This window comes from Equus przewalskii, chromosome 3 (genome assembly GCF_037783145.1).
Source record: "Equus przewalskii isolate Varuska chromosome 3, EquPr2, whole genome shotgun sequence".
In the NCBI taxonomy this organism is placed as follows: Eukaryota; Metazoa; Chordata; class Mammalia; order Perissodactyla; family Equidae; genus Equus; species Equus przewalskii.
In genome coordinates this window covers 51,095,278-51,112,215 of record NC_091833.1, presented here as the reverse complement: position 1 = coordinate 51,112,215, position 16,938 = coordinate 51,095,278, and the positions used below count along the sequence as shown (strand labels likewise).

The 16,938-nt window shown below is 40.4% G+C and overlaps 1 long non-coding RNA gene across 1 annotated transcript in view; it reads right to left on the bottom strand.

Annotated features, from left to right (window-relative positions):
- Positions 1-4,007: 4,007 nt before the first annotated feature.
- Positions 4,008-16,938, bottom strand: part of LOC139082537 (uncharacterized) — a 41,393-nt gene continuing 28,462 nt past the window's right edge. Inside the window, exons 2-3 of the long non-coding RNA XR_011538631.1 lie at positions 16,150-16,224; positions 4,008-4,207 (exon numbers count right to left, since the gene is read on the bottom strand). This is a non-coding gene — a long non-coding RNA (uncharacterized lncRNA). The remainder of the gene's footprint in view (positions 4,208-16,149; positions 16,225-16,938) is intronic.

The window sequence follows — 16,938 nt, the reverse complement described above, 5'->3', positions numbered from 1 at the left end:
TTAGGGTTCACTCTTTGTATTGTACAGTTCTATGGGATCTGACAAATGTATAATGTCATGTTGCACTCTCTTTTAATTTTCTTCTTGCTTAGGAGTCAATTTTGCATTTAGGAAACAACTGTGTTCATATCAAAAGAAAGTAGATAAAATTGGTCTGCTGAAAGTTTTTCCTAGTGGACAGAGCACTACTGTTAGATTCAATGGCAGAAAACGTACTTTGAACCAACTTTTATTAAGCTTATGAAAGCATCGATTTTTTTTTTTCCATTGGGAACACCTATAACTAGCCAAATTATATTCCTCTGTGGTTAAACACACTTTGACTACAAATGCAGAATATCTGCAATGAAAATAGTAGTTATACACAGCTTTTCAGTATCCTGGTACACTTTGGAAGTCTGGATTTAGTTTACAATAATAATGGGGAGAAAATTCTATTAAAAGTAATATCAAAGAGGCTTAAGCTTCCTCCAGTAGCAACAACTTAAAAAATCTAATTAGAGTATTTGTCTTTTGAACAACAACGCTAATAGAAAATTGCCTTTTCTTAGATTCCAGCAGAAGCTGGTTTGGGAGATAAAGAAACAGCTGTTCTTACCAGACATCCTCAGGTTTACCCACACTTCAATCCGTGCACATCTGTAGCAATTCCAATTTTCCTCATCCTTGCTTTCCTGCAGGGCCCCAGAAGCATGACAAAAGCACGAAGAGACCATGGATTATATTTAAGTTTGGCCTAGAAATACAACTTCCTACCACTCTGAAGCAACTTGTATATTCATTAAAAGGGCTATTCTTTTTGGGTTTTTCCAGCTTTATTGAAGCATAACTGACAAATAAAATTGTAAGATATTTAAGGCATACATGATGATTTGATATACGTTGTGAAAACATTTCCTTCATCGAGTTAATTATCACATCCATCACCCCACATATCATATTTGTCCTTTTTTCATGAGAACATTTAAGATCTCTCTTAGCAAATTTCAACTACACAATGCACTGTTATCAACTACAGTCAGCATGTTGTACATTAGATCCTCAGACTGTATTCATCTTTTAACCAGAAGCGTGTACCCTTTTACCAACCTCTCCCTATTTCTTCCACTCCCCAGACCCTGGCAACCACTTTCTACCCTCTGTTTCTATGAGTTCAGTATTTGTCTTTCTCTGTCTGACTTATTTCACTTAGCATAGTGCCCTCAAGGTCCATCCATGTTGTCACAAATGGCAGGATTTCTAAAAGGGCTGTTTTCACCTCTGACTCTGACTTGCCATCATAGTGTTCAAAAGGCAGTCACGGAGGCAAGCCAAGAGACAAAACACAAGCCCAAACTTTTGTAATTAAATTTAAATTAAAAGTTAGTAATATTCTTTTTATAAATATAGATCTTCTATCACCACAAAATGGAATTTCCTAATATTAGAGAGCCTATTTTTAAACATTGATATGAGAAGATTTTTGCAATCACTTAATTAGTTAGTGAATCTGGAGTCTGTGCAATAGAACAATAGGATAAGTTATAGTAATACAGGTGATGGCATCCAAAACATTAAAAGAGTCATAATCAGAGTTAATAAAATAATACAGGATTTGGCATATTTGGTCTTATATTTTTTAACCAAAAACTCATTAGCATAAACTTGTATATTCAGCTTATATCTTCTAGATTTTCAAATTGTTAACAAAAAAAAAATCTTAGAATATCCTAAACATGCCATTTAACCTTTATTGGAATGTTATATTCAAGAGGGAGACAGGGAAATAGGAATCAAATTTTGAAAATTATCTAAATTCGTGAAGATATAGTATTGATGAGAGTATAAATTCAATATCTGTCTCTTATATGTACAGGATATTTTTTAAATTTTAAAATAACGTATAAATACTTTGAAAGCTTATTTGGAATATGTATAGATAGTAGAAAGGGTATTGGACTCATGAACAGATTTTGTTTAAGTCGTAGCTATGCTGTTTGCTGTCTGTGTGACTTGAGTGCATCACAGGGCATCTCCAACTCCCAATTTAGGCATTGACGTAATGGGTATAATAACACTCACTTCACAGAATTTTCGTGAGAACCAAATTAAATAATGTATATGACAGTGCCTGACACAACCCTTGGCATATGATACTCACTCAGTAAATATTGAACATTTAACTGAATCCATTTGCAATAAGAAAGATGTGACCCACACTTAAACTTAAATTTCCTGAGACAACTTTGTAAGCTATGAACATTGTCCAGTGACCCAGAAGCATTCATCTTCTGTTGCTTGACAATGTTCTCAAAGCGTATACGCAAGAGGAGATGCAGTTGATCATATGCTACTTGGCAGTGTTGAAGCAGCTCTATGGAACTAATAATAAACTTGAAGGAATTTGAGCCTACCTGCCAGTCTACACTTGAGAAACTATTCAGGACATCAGCAATTCTCACTGGAAATTTCCCAGAGAAAATTCAGCTACTTGGTCAGCAGATATTCAGAGAGATACTGTTTCACAAGACAGAGAGAAACAAATGAAGAAAACTAAGCAAAAAATGTATGACTGTTGGAGCTGTGTGACTTTCTTATAATTTAATTAAAATTAGTTCAATTAGCAAATCACTGAGTAGCATATGAGGATAATGCATTGTGCTGGAGATGAAGAACAGATATCCAAGTCACAGCACCCATTAAAAAGAAGCTCATCATCTTATTGCAGAGTCAAGACTGGCCCACTGAGGAAAAAAAATCTATAAATAAGAACCTAGATGTAGGATAAAACAATGAAGTCTCCGGGTCAAAGAGGGAAGACTTCAACTTGGGCGTGCGCGCTGAAAACACAGACCTCCAATCCTGTATGTGTTGTGAAGCAGCACAGTCCAATAAAAATGGAGATGTAAGCTCTAATTCCACCACGACTAACTACCCATGAGATGCTGGGCGGCTAGTAGGTGTCTAGATTTCAGTTTCTTCACCTATAAAGTATTGGATCTAAATTACATGAGAATTATGGTGCTGTAAGAAAATGGAAGAGAGAGCTTTAAGATGGCTCTTGAGCAATGAACAGAATTTGGACAATTGGGGATTTAAGAAGAACAGACTTAAAAGTGGGGGGAAATGTATCATATTTGGATGAAAGTAGAAAGATAATACTTCCCTAATTGAAGGGAGTAGGAAAGTAGTGGGAGAAATGGAAAATCTTCAACCAGATTGTATTATGGTGCAAAAGACGCAAACCAAACATTTACTTTATAAATGAAAATATAAGGCAGTGAGAACAGGACCCACTGCTGAAGTCAGTTCTGGCTTTTTGAGTCATTTGATGATATTACCTTACAATAATAAAGTCATAGTTGCTAACATTTTTACCACTGTTGTCACCGATATCATCATAAACATCCTTATTATTATTTTAGCTACCATCTATTGAGAGGATTCTCTGCATCAGGCACTTGGCTAGATTTACAGACATCAGCTCTAACCTGACAGCATTTCTTGATCACCATCTCACTAACATTTATTGATCCTCCACTATGTGGTGGGCCCATGCTACGTGATGACAGTCCTCACTACTATCCGGTCACATGGGTTGGACTATTATCCCTACTTTATAGACAACAAAACTGAGACTTAGAATTTAAGTCATTGTCCAGGATCACAAAGCTAATAACTAAATGGATCAGGATTTAAATCCCTACATAATTGACTGAAGTTCCCACAATGAGAGGTTAAGGGGAAAAATGCTAATGAACTTCAATTATAAAAGTAGTGTCCTCCAATTAGAAGGTCTTTGCACACACTCAGAATGGGAGCACCAATCACGTCCTCTGGTTATTGTTGCCGGGGGTGGTACATGTGGAGAACTGGCAGAGCCATACAACCTGGTGAGCGGAAGCAGAAAACCCCCCACATTGGAAGGCAGAAGAAGCCCTTCCAGGATATAGTGTAACATAGCTTTTAAAAATACGACATGGCTGTGAATGTGAACTGCTGAGAAACAGCAGCAGCTTCTAGAATACCTGGGGTTCTTCTTTAAGGAATGTGACTGCTCTTCTTTCAGCAAAGGTTTTAGGCCAACTGTGAGTCTAAGAGACAAAGTTTCAGTCTCTTCGAATAGCTACAGTCCCTAAGCTGAAAACCCACTTCCCGTATGCAATGTAGAAAAGATATTGGGAGTAGTCTTTCAAACACAGCTGCATACTTTGATTGGAGACATCATCTGTAGAAACAAAATGCAATGGCATAATGAATGCAATGGTATTATACACAAAAATACAACCAAGTATTTATCCAGGCCACAAATACTCATTGAATATCTACTATACATGGTAAAGACAAAACTTGTTCAGATATTGCTTCTGCTCTTTCAAGGAGCTCAGTGTTTTACTAGACACAGATACAAATACTCTTAAAGTGAGCTTTTTTAAATTGCTAAATCATTAGAGCAGTGGGAATAAAGCAATGAAAGTTTCAGGGGGGAAAGAGATTATTTCTAGCTGGAGTGATCAGGAAAACCTTAGAAACACACACCGTGAAATAATAGAAAATATATATATTGGTTTCTGCCTCTCTCCCCAGACCCCTGCCCTGTTCCTGGCACTGAACTCCTAAAATTCTCATAATCTCCTAAGTGATAAGAGCACTGGGAGCATCTTTGTTCTAATATGTGGTCTTTGACCCTGGTTCCCGACACAGATCTCCTAAATCCCTCGGAATTTCCTGGGTGATAGGAGATAGCATCTTTTGTTCTAATGAGGATACTCTTGGTGGCTTCCTGGATAGTTTCGGGATAGGGGCTGATAACTTGAAAGATCCAACCATGATTAGAAGCTTGGAACTTTCAGCCCCACTCCCATCCTCTGGAAAGGGGAGAGGAGCTGGAGATTAAGTTAATGATCATCATGCCTATGTGATGAAGCCTCCATAAAAATCCCAAAAGTACGGAGTTCAGAGAGCTTCCAGATACTCGTAAATGTGTTTCCCTGAGTTCTGTGAGCCGTTCTAGCAAATGATCACCTCCAACGAGGTGGTCATGGAAATCTCTGATTTGTAACCAAGTCAGACAGAAGTTGTAACCTGGGGACCTACTACTTGTGGTTGGTATCTCAAGTGGGGACAGTCTTGGGGGACTGAACCCTTAATCTGCGGCGTCTGTGCTAATTCCAGTTAGTGTCAGAATTGAAGTGAATGGTGGGCTGGTGTCAGAGAATTGTTTGTGTGAGGGAAAAATACACACGTTTGGTATCAGAAGAGACACCAGTGTCACACTGGTCAGAGTCACACAGAGTTACACCAGCAACTCACCAAGTGTTATGGGTGTGAGTAGGGGAAAACAGGAGTTTTTCCTTTACACACAAATATACGCACACACACACACACAAAACATAGTCTGTAATGTATTTTGTGGAAAATTTCTAGGAATATAGAGAAGGAACCAGCCTAGGGTAATGAAGAGACCACTGACTAAAGATCTGTAACACAAACAGGAATACTTTAAACACAGAAATGCGCCAGGTCACTCACTATCACACATAACACCAAGAAATTGCAAAGCTTCCAGTGATGAATTTGAAATAGAGAAATCAGAAATGAAGTTCAACACACAAAAATTCAATGGAAACCAGGTTCAATTTGCAGGAAATATAACAGTTCAATAGAAAACATTCTCTCAATTCATAACCTAACTACCCCCTTACCTTATGTGTGAACCCCACACAATTTTCTGTAATGAACTCTGTGAACTTGTCATCATTTTAATACAGTGGATATAAGTACAAGTTAATTCCCTCAGTTCCACAAGAGTTTAACACAAAAGAGAGTATCTATTGTGTGCCAAGCACTATGCTATGGTCTTTAACATTTTTTCTTCTATTCCAGACATTATCCCATTCTACTAATGAAATATCATTCGCACTCAGTTGGTAGGAAGAACTGAGATCTGCCAACTCAAACTCCAATATTCTTTCAACATAAAGGAAAATGTTCTAAAATGAAGAAAATTATTTCCTTTTTTTTTTCCTTGGATAGTCTCAAGACTTATCTTTGGGTCTAATCAGATGCTATTAAGTAGTATATTTATCTTTTTTACTCCTTACCCAAAATGGCTTCAAAATATATTCCAGAATTTTTAAAAAAATAGCCACTCTAAATCAGTCATTATTTTAACTAAGTGAATAACATAGTCGCATCCTGATTTTTCAGATGGAAATGCAAACATCGTGAAATTAACGCTGAAAGCTAAGTAAACATTTTGAAACCCGATAAAGTTTGCTAAAATATGAGGACTCCAATTCACCATGTTCAGACTTCATAAGAAAGAAAGTGAATTATAGACAGTTCAAAATTTTTGTCAAAAGCACACGTGGAACGTGGCTGTTGAATTAAGATTACGTCCTCCACTAGATGGAGAGCTTATTGAGATCATGTCTCAGGCATCACATCATCCCTAACAGCTAACATAGTGCTGGGTACAAAAATAGGAAGAAATCATATTTATTTAAGCACTTAAGTAATTAATCACATTCATTCCAAGAGAGTTGCCTAAATTCTAGCATTTAATATGCTAAGAACCAACCATGCACTTTCCCAAAGCTACTTCAGAGTCTCTCAAATATTTTGCAGAAGAACACATTCTGCCATGTCCTTTCAAAATAGAGAAAATAATTTAAACTCAACATAATCCATTCCTAAATTGAACCACTAGGGTAAAAATGACTTCATTCTAAACCTCGCAACCACAGGAGACCAACTTCCGTGGGAAAATCTCCTCTTGCACTCCTCCTGGCCCTTGCTGGCAATTTCTCCTCCAGAGTAACCCAGCAGAGTCAGTGAGAAACATGACAGCTGTATGAGCAGGGGCCCATTTCCAAAGCTGAGTGTTCCACATGTCATGGATGACTAACGCCCTTGGCCTCATCAAAATTCAGCAGCAGCCAATCGTTCCCTGTGAGGCAGCCATGTTGAAGAGACTGGAGAGGGCTTTCCACTTCTGAAGGACTGTCTTCTCATCAGGTTAGCACTAGCACTCTGACAAGTGAGGGCCATCCAGATTCTCCTTGATTTAAGGCCACCTTTGCAGGGATCTCTGAACACAGCTGGTCAGAGCTGCAACGGCTTCCAGTAGAGCTCTATTACTGGATTGCCCGGAAGATTCAGACTTCCAGAAGAAGAGAAGGTGATTCTCCCAAGCCCTGCAAAGAAGCTGACCTGACAATGAGAACAGGGATCAGCTACAGCCGCCAGCAGAGCCTTTTACCGAGTCTCTGCTGACAGGAGTTTCCAACTGAGCTGCAGGCTTTGGTGAGAGAGGCCCAGAGCCTGAAGGGCTAGATGATTCAAAATCTTACCGGGAGGAGGGAGCATGTATCTCAGAGTGTAAGTGTCATGAGAGCAGGAATTTTTTTTTTTCTTGAGGAAGATTAGTCCTGAGCTAACATCTGCCTCCAATCCTCCTCTTTTTTGCTGAGGAAGACTGGCCCTGAGCTAACATCTGTGCCCATCTTCCTCCACTTTATATGTGGGACGCCTGCCACAGCATGGCCTGCCAAGCGGGCCACTGAAGCAGAACATGTGAACTTAACCACTGTGCCACTGGGCTGGCACAGAGCAGGAATGTTTTCTGTCTATCTATAACTATATCCACCATGACTAGAAGAGTTCCTAGTAAATAATCAACGCATTTTTGTTGAATGAATGGATCAGCGAATCAACAAAACAATCGAGTATGAACAATATAAGGAGCAAAAGTGTTAAAGTTTCTGTCGTGGATGGAATTGTGCCCCCTTAAAAGATGTGTTGAAGTCCTAACCCCCAGCACCTCAAGAAGTGACCTTACTTGGAAATGCAGTCCAGATGGTTTGCAGATGTAATTAGTTAAGATGAGGTCACACTGGAGTAGAGTGAGCCCCGAATGCAATACAGGGTGGGCCCCTAATCCATTAAGGACAAGATGTTCTTACGAAAAGGGCCAATTTTTACACAGACACACGCAGAAGGAGGATGGTGTGAAGTGGCCCAGGGAAAAGATGACAAGCCAACGAGAGAGGCCTGGAACAGATTCTTCCCTCACAGCCCTCAGGAGGAACCAATTCTGCCGACACCTTGATCTCAGACTTTCAGCCTCCAGACTGTGAGACGATAACCTTCTGTTGTTGAAGGCACCCAGTGTGCGGTGTTTTGCTATAGCAGCCCCAGCAAAACTAATACAGTCCCCCCAATACAGCTTGTCTTCTTGCTCCCCCACAGTCTATTCTCCACAGAGCAACTATAGTGACCAATTATGTCATGTCTCTTTCCTATGCAAAACACACAATGGCTTCCAACACACTGAGAATAAAATGCAAATTTCTTATCATGGCCACCAGGCCTCCTGTGTTCTGACTCGTGGCTCCCTCACTGACCTCATTGTCTGTCCTTCTCTCCTCACACCCTCCTCCCTTCAGCCAGCGCTGGCCTCTTTGCTGTTTCTCAGAAAAGTGAAGAATACTTCTACCTCATGGCTTTTGCCTTTGCTGTTACTCCTGTCTGGAACTCTCCTTAATATGCGTGTCATTTGTATCTCAGGTCATTCAGAACTCATGGAATGGTCTTCTAGAGAGGACTTTGACAAGCCTGTCTAAAATAGAGCCCACATCACCTCTATCTGTTATTCGGTGGCTGTGTTTTCTTTACAGCAATTACCCCTTCCTGATGCATTGAATGTTCGTATGCTCACCTTCTGTCTTCCTCTCTAAAATGCCTGAGGACGGGGACAAGGTTTGGTTTGCTGATGTGTCCTCACACCCAGAACAATGCCTGATACATGGTAGGTACGCTAGGTACATATCTGGTGAATGACTGATATTACAATCTTACACATTTGCTCTGACACTCTTGAAAATTCTGTAAAAAGAAGATATCAGCCACTAAACATCTATTTGGCCGTTCTTTTGTACCTGGGACTGGGACAGTCACAGGAGAGCTACACATAAATCTCTCATGGACCCAGTCCTCAAGAAGCTTGGGACAGAATTTAAGTATGTTCCACAAATTGCTATAAGTAATGTACAAACTGTAAAACTACAAAGGAGACAACAGTCCTACCTGATAGGTAGGAAAGGCTTCGTGGAACAAGTAAAGGGTGAATGTAGGCTTGAAAGAACTTGCCGTAAGGAAGAGGCAACCTAAAGATGCTCAGTGGAGTGTGGAACAGTCTGGTGGGTTCAGATAATGAAACGCAGTTAAGCATAGTTGGAGCACAAGAACACGGCGGCTGAGCGGCGCAGGAGCAGCAAAGCTTGGGCGGTGAGACCTGAGGCTTGATGGAAAAGCAGGGAGCAGGTGGCTTATTTCCCATTTTAAGGAAGTGGGAGTTTATCCTAGAGCCCAAAGAACCCTCCTGAAGCCCCAGCCCAGTGGATACATGACTACTTTAAGGTGTGACAGGGGTGAAACCTAAATCTCTCCCTACAGGCGCCACAACTCTGCTACCGGCATTACCGTGTTGAAAAAAGCATTTTGCCCGTGAGCAACACCTAAAAGAAAACAATTTGATTTGTTGGGGATGGGAGCTGTTGGGTGTTGTTGTTGTTGTCTGGTTTCTTTACATTTTCTATTAAAATGTGGTTTGATCAACATCTACTATACGTTGGCTTAGAGTCCCCAGTTTTATAATTCCCACTCCTCTATGTAGTCCTGACTTCTCTGCATCAACACATCTCTGGAGACACAGTGTCACAATTATTTGTTGACTTTGCTTGTAGTAATTTTGCCCTAAACTGTGCTTTTGTCCCAGTCTAAACAAAGAGATCAGGCCAATCGCAGATACAGGCCGCCACTGACAAATCAGCTTTCCTAACCTTCAGTCCTGAGCTGCAGGCCTTTTGGTCATCAGTTTTCCAATCACAAACCTCTAGTGCATTCATCTAGGCTGGTTGTTTTCTTTTTGCGTGTGTGTGGAAGATTAAGCCCTGAGCTAACATCTGCTGCCAATCCTCCTCTTTTTGCTGAGGAAGACTGGCCCTGAGCTAACATCCGTGCCCATCTTCCTCTACTTTATATGTGGGACGCCTACCACAGCACGTCTTGCCAAGCAGTGCCATGTCTGCACCCAGGATCCAAACCGGCGGACCCCGGGCCACTGAAGCAGAACCTGCGAACTTAACTGCTGCACCACTGGGCCAGCCCTCAGTTGTTTTCAGTTCTTTTAATGAAATCCTTTTTCCTGTTCCTCAAGAAAATCTCACACAGACCCCAGTGTATAAAATCTGTAAAGCAGTGTTTAATTAATTATAAATACATTATGAATGTTCAAACTTGTATCATTGTTTATAGTAAAAGTGATCAACGAGCACAATGTGGCTATTTTGATGACATCTTCAATCCTGAGTTATGAATGACCCTTGCGGACCTGTCGTTACCAGTATGACATCTGGCTCTGGTTTTTCTTTTTGTTGGAAAATAAATTTTTCTAACGGATCTGATTCATAGATCCTGAGTTTAAAAAAGAAAAAGAGAGAGACCGAAGCAGAGCTAGAAACTTCTAATCTGTGGCTTATTTACAATTATTTTATGTAGATTATAAGTTGTAAACTCATCTCTCTACGGACTCTAAAGCCTGGAGTCAAAACCAGTTTGGGGGCTGGCCCCGTGACCGAGTGGTTAAGTTCGGTAGTCCGTTTCAACGGCCCAGGGTTTCACCGGCCCAGGGTTTCGCCGGTTCGGATCCTGGGCGTGGACATGGCACTGCTTGTCAGGCCATGCTGAGGTGCCATCCCACATGCCACAACTAGAAGGACTCACAACTAAGATATACAACTATGTACCGGGGGGCTTTGGGGAGAAAAAGGAAAAATTAAATCTGTAAAAAAAGAGAAAAAACAGTTTAGTTCATAGTGTATGTTATTAAATTAGTTGCCAGGGTTTAAAAATTAAAAGATTTTATTTAAAAATCTGGATTTCTGGCTTCTCTTGAAATCTCTGAGGATCTGGCAACACCAGGGCCATATTCCCACCTAGTAACTTCTTTAGATGGTTTGCTCTTTCAGATGGCCTCACACACACACACACACACAAGCATCTTCCATTCACTACCCACCTGGGTCCCACAGCGTTTCAGTTGTGTTCCCTGAATTATATGCTCAAAGACAGCGGGAGAAGCTTTGCTCCTTTCTCGCTCTCTCTGCTCCATCACTCTAGCCCGTCACCCTAATCCACACCGCATCAGGCTGCTCCAGGGCCACTGCGGTGACCTCCTAAATGTTCTCACTCGGAGGTCACCCTCTCCACGCAGGCCTAGTTGTATCTGCCGTTGGATCCACGCCTTGTCCTTCACTGACTCCTGTAGCCTGCATTTCCCAGACACTCATGCTTGATGTCTCTCGATGGAGTTCAGTCAATGGGAGGCACTGGAAGGGATTGGAGGGTGAGGAAAAGGGAGAAGCCAAGGTATTTGTGTTCCTTCCTGTCTGCCTCATGCAGCGTCTCTATCAGGAGCCCCTCTCTCCTGTGACGCCAGCTCCTGGAGTCCTCACACAGGCTGTCTCTTCTGCTGGGGATACCTTATATCAATCAGGGTCTCCACAGGAAACAGACGGCACATTTGAAAGGGATAATTGGAGGCGGATTTATTTACAAAGATGTCAGTATAGAGGAACCACGGGGGATAGTGCTTAGCACCCCTAGACTCAACGAGGAGAGATTTAGGTAGAGCCATCCATTTTGTAAGGAGCAGGCACCTTCAGGCAAAGGATACAGCCAACTGCGGATAACTATACAGGGGAGAAGCGAGAGGAATAAAATCCCTGACACTGCTTTCCTCCCTACACAGTGTTCCTGTGCTGTGGCTCTAGCAACATCATTGTGGGCCGGTAATTCTATGCAGGGCGAGGGGGTGCGGGGTGTCCTCCGCATTACAGAGTGTTTAGCAACATCCCAATAGAAGCCGTGACAACCAACAATGTATCCAGATGCTGTCAAATGTCCTCTGGGGGTCAAAATCGCTCCCCAGTTGAGGACCACTGAGGTACGACTTCCTGTTGTAGTCCATCCAGGTCAACCTCCCAAGCAAAGAGGAGGGTGGAGAGTGGATCTGGAGGGGCAAGCGGAAGATATTCAGCACAACTCGTTACCCAACGTGGACCTCGCATTGACCCCCACTCATTCTTCAGATCTCCGTTTTACGCGGCACCTTTCCTGGCGGGCCCCACCTCTTGCTGAATCAAGTTCTCACTCATGCTTCTCACTAACTGTACCCTACTGTTCACCCTCAGACCTTATCACATTTTGCCACCATGCATTTTATGTGTCTGCGTATTTTAGTACCTGTCTCACCTGTGGACTGAAGAGCTTTTGAGGACGTGGGCCATGACTGCTGCCTCACCTTCCAGCCAGCACCGTGGCTGGCACAAAGTCGGAGCTCAATAAACACATGAGGAATAACTGAACACGAATGAATGTGCTAGCTTGACAGCATATGTTAATATACTGGTGAATTGCTTATCACAAATTTGTTTTAGATTACATTGAGTGTTCTTATTGTTAAACAAATAAAATATATTTAAAATACAGTCAAGAAATAAAATCCGACTCAAATATTCACGCAGCTCTCACTTCATATTCATGAAAAACATTATAAAAGTCTCTTATCTGGTAGAACTTCCTTATTTTGTACATGAAACTAAGTTAAGCTAATGGAACAGGTTAAAACAAGTAAATAATAATAACAAGTAAATTAATAATATCAATAAAAATGTTCACTGAAAAGAATTCAAATGTACCTATAACAAATGCAACTGGGACTATAGAAAAATTTTAAATAGAGAAAAGTTAAAAAAGTAGAAATAAAAAGTAGTTATTTGGCATACTAATCTAATTAATAAAATGAATAATGTTTGAAATGAATAAACTCTTTTTGTATTCCCACATTCATAGCCGCGTTATTCACAACAGCCAAAAGATGAAAGAAACCCACATGTCCATCAAAATGTGGTGTGTGTGTGTGTGTATATATATATACATATATACATAATGAATGAATATGTGTGTGTATATATATATATATATATAACACATATATATATATAGAATGAATGAATATTAGCCTGACAAAGGAAGGAAATTCTGACACACACTACAACATGGATGAACCTTGAGGACATTATGCTAAGTCAAATAAGCCAGACACAAAAGGGCAAATACTATATGATTCCATTTATATGAGGTACCTGGATTAATCAAATTCGTAGAGACAGAAAGTACAATGGCGGTTGCCAGGGGCTAGACAAAGGGGGTGATGGGGAGCAATGGGCATAGAGTTTCAGTTTTGCAAGATGGAAAGTTCTGGAGATTGGTTGCACAACAGTGAGAATACACTTAACATTACTGAAGTATACACTTAAAAATAGTTAAAATGAAACATTTTATGTTACGTGTATTTTACCACAAAAAATAAGCATGTAAATAAATAAGATCACTCAAGATGCTAAAATAAAAGTAAGCAACAACTATCGCAGTACAAAGTCCTTGGATTATCATTACCAAAAGACAGGCATAAATTTCAGCTGAGAGTGTGAGCCGTCCATTCCTGCCATGGTGATTCTGCTGCTCGCTGGTGTTAGAGAACCACTGTTTTAGGTCAATGGGAGAAGCAATAGAGGGGAGTTTTAAGAGTGCGGATCCAGAGACAGATTGCCTGGGTTCAAATCCTTGCTTCTTCTACTTCTTTCCTGCTGTGTGACCTTGATCAATCTGCTTAACCTCTCTGTGCTTTAGTTTTCTCAGTAAAATAAGGATGATACTACATACCTCATAAAATTGTTTTAAGAATTAAATGGAGTAAAGAATTTTAAAGTGCTTAGACGATACCTGTATAGCGTGAATTAAACAAAATAATGTAGTCTCAGACATGTATTAGGGTTCCTTTCCATGAAGCCTTGTTCCTTTATTTTCCTTCCCTTTAGGTACAAGACTAGAAGAGTCCAAGCTCCTTACAATAAACTGCTCCTCTAAGAGGTGTTGAGCATTTACTCTAGATCAAGCAGCCAGCGAGTGGCAAACCCATTAGTCTTTTGATGGCGCCTCTGTGCTGTGTGACCCGGGCAACAACGCCTGTGCCGTCTGAGCACTTTCCCCAGGCCTGGGCGGACCCAAACCTCCTATTCTCTCCTTAACCTTTCCAGCCCTCCTTTCCACTCAGCATATGATGGTCAGACAAGTAAATAATTTGTGAACTCAACTCCCTTTCTGGCTTTTATTTTCACATTTCTCCAAGGAGCATCTTAACGTCAGCAGGAAAACATTTATTAATTTCATGACGAATATGACCGAAGTGTGAACCACTAAAACAAAATAAACTGTTATTGTGCTTTTATGTCAATTCAAGATGAAATATTAACCAAAAATAATCAAATTAAAAACCTAGACATGACTTCAAAATCCAGAAAGGCTGATAGTTTTCCAGTAAAGAATAAAATAATATCCCCTTCTTCAATTTTATTTTATCCTTTAAACATAGATTTGATATAGGTAGAAGATGCAGGAAATTTACTTTAAAAAAATTAAATGCCATTACAAAGAGTGGGGAAAAGTTCTAAGAATAGAAATTTAAAAAAAAAAATAAGAAGATTTAGACATCATGAATAGAGATGACACAATGTGCCTCATACGTAGTTGAAAGGCAAAAGAGCAAATACATGGTACCAAGGTGCATAACAAGTATAAAGAATTAAATGGCTTGGTTAACTTCTTTGATTAATTTTTAATATTCACACCTCTTTGCTCTCATCTTTCAACAGTCTAGAAGACATACCATTTCTTTCATCGTTATGTCCCAAAGCTGCGTGGACTAGTCTGTCCTCACCGGTTCCTACAGTACACTTAAAAGTATCTCCAAGCGTTGGAGAAACACAAGAGCTCTGCTGACCCATCCCCATCACATCAGTTATCTGGGCCGTCTCTAAAATACAGAATGCTAGCTCTGACTTTGTCATCAGACTGTTTGTTTACTTGACAATTACAACCGCAGGGACAGAATAGACAGGCATGTTAGCAGAAAAGTTTGTATATTCAAGGCAGAAAACTAGCAAGTGCAAGAATCCTGAGACAGAACGGAGCTGGGTGTATTCAAAAACAGGAAGGAGGCCAGGGAGCAATGGGAGGACAGTAGGAAATGAGGCCAGAGGGGAAGCCAGGAGTCCCCCGGTTTGGACTCCTAACTGTATTCTGTGTAAGAAGCCATGGAGAATTGAAGGCCAGGATGTGACAGGGTCTGATTGACACCAAAGAACCACTCTGGGAGCAGAAGGTATGTGGAGACCAGAGTCTAGATAGAAAAAGCAGAGGCAAGGAAACAAATTAGGGTGGTATTAAATGAGGCAAGAGATGATAGTGAGTTGGATGAGAATGATAGGGGCAGATAAGAAGAGAAGTGGTTGGAATCAGAATATATTTGACTGTGGAGACGACAGACTTGCTGACTGTAGGACTGGATGTACAAGATAACAGTAAGTGCTTGTTTTTTTATTTATGAATGTTTCATGCAATTACGACAACTCATCTTGCAAAGTTCTAGTAGAGCCAGAAATTAAGTCATGCACACCTGTCCTAAAGAAAACGACCAAAGTTTTAACAACTTCCATCTAAGCTAAAGAGGAGGAAAAAGCAGATCTCCAAATAATTACATCGAAATTATTTTCTTATACATGTAACGCTCTTGGGCATATCATTGGCATGGTAGGGTTTATTTGGAAATTTAAAAGTATATAAAAACAAAATTTTTCATACTTTGATCTTCATTCACTTTACCTTTAGTGCATATCTTTCTCAATGTTAGAGAAAAAATGTTTTAAAGTAACATAAAGTATTTCTATAATTAATGAATAGAAATATCACTAAGCGGTTGGTTAGCTACTGTAAAAACAATTAGCAAATTCCTAATTGTTATTCAATCATTTTAATCTACCAACCACTGTTGATTTTTGCTACTAATCTAACAACCATTGTTAACCTACTGTTTTAAAATCTAATGAAGCAAAACTCAGCATAGAAATGGTGCAAGCTTTCTGAAGGATTTCCTCACACTTAGTGAAATTTCAAAAAAAGAAAGAGAAACAATCCTGTGTTTGACTTCAGCAGCATTATTTCTCTCATCTCACTGTGCATTCTGTCAGAAGGGACTCTCATTACCGGCTCCTGCTTGGCATAGAGATAAATTTCCCTCGGCGTGGTTCTGGCACCTCTCTGTCCCTTTATACACTCTTCCTGTAAGAGAAATAAAAAATTGGGAAGAATAACTGGGCATGCTCAGTTGTACCATGCTCTCTCTTGGGAGCTGCCTGCCTGCAAAGGGATGTTTTTCCCTTTGCCTCTAGGACCCAAGTCCCTGTGTAGGAAAGGGACCGTCTGGGCGGGTATTTCTAATCCTGAGATTCGGCTCATGGGCTCACTTGGTTCTCTCACGAATCTGTGTCTTCAGTCTTGCTCTATGAGCAGTGGAGATGATATTTTGTCTCTATCTGCCTCGCTATTTTTTTTCTTAAATTATGCAGAATGCAAGCAGGGAGGGAAAAGGTTCTATTTATTGGCCCTTGAAACCTTACACACAGCACAACATCTGCCTTATTGTAGTTACTTAGCAAATATTTGTTGATTGTAGAGATTACCACAAAAGTTTGATTCTGCAGTTTAAGTTCTCTGTCAACAGAAAGGATTAGTATCCTACAGGTGGAAACTTGAAGGCTTAAATTTTGGCTGTCGAGTGCCCACTTTCAGATAAGAAATTATTCAAATAGCCACGTATTAAACTCAAAACAATAAATTAGAGCTTCTTTCCACATGAATGACTATTTCGATGCAAGGCTTTACCAATTCACACAATATTTAGTTTTAGCAGTTCCCAGAATCTCGACCCGTGAAAAGCATTTCCTGATGTCATCCTCGAGGTTGAGGTTTGGCTGGGGCGACGCCCTGAGCTCT